Here is a 2707-nt window from a genome sequence, read left to right as displayed (position 1 = left end):
CCTCCACGCGGTTCCCCTTGTCGCACCTCCCCGAGCAGGAGCTTCGCCTCCCCTGCTTCGCGCCAAGGCCGACGCCGGCCACTTCATCCTTCGCCGTCCTGCTGCCGCTACAGTCTAGCCACGCCTCTGCTTCGCGTTTGCGACCTTCTGTCATCGTCCCCATCGACCCGAGGTGACTATCACCATCGAGACCCCTTGTCCACCCATGTTACTGTCACTGGATGCAAAACCATTAGCTCACACCTCCTTGCGCGTCCCACACGTGGCCTCGGCCTCGAGCTGTTGTCACGGTACCTGCCCGAACAGGAGCAATTTTGGATCGCCAAGTACCCTTCGAATTCGTCAAAACCCTCATGTACCAGTACACCCGGTGATGCGTCAAGCACATCTACCAAAGACCCAAACGTCTACGACCTATGTACCACTACCTTCTCCGTGTACAACTACCGTCGACCCAAAGTTACTCGGATTCGTCAAGTTCCTCTCCGAAACGTGTACCACTACTTTCACTACAATTATCGTGTACAACTACTCCACACGATGGCCCGTGAACAACTACATCCCATCGAACCCTAACCGTCCCGATTGCACGCTTCGAAGGTATAACCCCAAGACGACGCCCGTGAACAAATGCATGTGTGTTGTATGAGATGCCCGTGTTTGCACCATGTCCGAGTTGTTCCTTGCGCGTTCCTCGTTGCCTTGCCGTCGACACGTGGGAACCCGGTTGTTGATACGTCCATTTTGCATCATGCTTTTATATCGATATTTATTGCATTATGGGTTGTTATTACACATTATGTCATAATATTTATGCCTATTCTCTCTTATTTTACAATGTTTATAAAAAGAGGGAGAATGCCGGCAGTTGGGATTCTGGGCTGAAAAGGAGCAAATATTAAAGACCTATTCTGCACAGCTCCAAAAGTCCTGAAACTTCACGGAAATTATTTTCAGAATATATAAAAAATACTGAGCGCAAGAAGTATCAAAGGGGGGCCACTCACCAGCCATGAGGGTGGGGGCGCGCCCTACCCTCCTGGGCGCGCCCCCTGTCTCGTGGGTCCCCTGGTGGCCCTCCGATGCCCATCTTCTGCTATATGGGGTCTTTCATTGAGGAAAAAAAATCATAAACAAGCTTTCGGGACGAGACTCCACCGCCATGAGGCGGAACCTTGGCGGAACCAATATAGGGCTCTAGCAGAGCTGTTCTGTCGGGGAAACTTCCCTCAGGGAGGGGGAAATCATCACCATCTTCATCACCAACGCTACTCTCATCGGGAGGGGGTCAATCTCCATCAACATCATCACCAGCACCATCTCCTCTCAAACCCTAGTTCATCTCTTGTATCCAATTCTTGTCTCTAAGTCTGGGATTGGTACCTGTAGGTTTCCAGTAGTGTTGATTACTCCTTGTAGTTGATGCTAGCCGGTTTATTTGGTGGAAGATCATATGTTCAGATCCTATATGCATATTAATACCTCTCTGATTATGAACATGAATATGCTTTGTGAGTAGTTACGTTTGTTCCTGAGGACATGGGAGAAGTCTTGCCATTAGTAGTCATGTGAATTTGGTATTCGTTCGATATTTTGATGAGATGTATGTTATCTCTTCTCTAGTGGTGTTATGTGAACGTCGACTACATGACATTTCACCATTATTTGGGTCTAGAGGAGAAGGCATTGGAAAGTAATAAGTAGATGATGGGTTGCTAGAGTTTACCTTAATACTTGTGTTGTAGTTGCGGATGCTTGTAATGGGGGTTAATCATAAGTGGGATGCTTGTCCAAGTAAGGACAGCACCCAAGCACCGGTCCACCCACATATTAAATTATCAGAGTACCGAACGCGAATCATATGAACGTGATGAAAACTAGCTTCGATAATTCCCATGTGTCCTCGGGAGCGTTTTCTTCAATATAAGAGTTTGTCCAGGCTTGTCCTTTGCTACAAAAAGGATTGGGCCACCTTGCTGCACTTTATTTACTTTTGTTACTTGTTGCTCGTTAGAAATTATCTTATCACAAAACTATCTGTTACTTATAATTTCAGTGTTTGTAGAGAATACCTTGCTGAAAACCGCTTATCAATTCCTTCCGCTCCTCGTTGGTTTGGACACTCTTACTTATTGAAAGGGCTACGATAGATCTCCTATACTTGTGGGTCATCAAGACTCTTTTCTGGCGCTGTTACTGGGGAGTGAAGCGCCTTTGGTAGGTGGAATTTGGTAAAGAAAAATTTATATAGTGTGCTGAAATTTACCGTCACTTGTTATTATGGAATGTAATCCTTTGAGGGGCTTGTTCGGGGTATCTTCGACTCGACCAGTAGAGCAAAGAGTTGCTCCTCAACCTACTGAACCTACTAAAATGAAAATGTCTATTTTGAAATTTCTTCGGGTATGATAGAAAAACTGCTAGCTAATCCTTTTGCGGGAGATGGAACATTACATCCTGATGAGCACCTAATATATGTGGATGAAGTTTGTGGATTATTTAAGCTTGCAGGTATGCCCGATGATGTTATCAAGAAGAAGGTCTTCCCTTTATATTTGAAGGGAGATGTATTGACATGGTATAGGCTATGTGATGATATGGGATCATGGAACTACAAACGAATGAAATTGGAATTTCATCAGAAGTTTTATCCTATGCATCTTATTCATCGTGATCGCAATTATATATATAATTTTTGGCCTCATGA

Source organism: Triticum urartu, chromosome 4 (genome assembly GCF_003073215.2).
Source record: "Triticum urartu cultivar G1812 chromosome 4, Tu2.1, whole genome shotgun sequence".
Classification (NCBI taxonomy): Eukaryota; Viridiplantae; Streptophyta; class Magnoliopsida; order Poales; family Poaceae; genus Triticum; species Triticum urartu.
Note: the sequence above shows the minus strand (reverse complement) of the source record.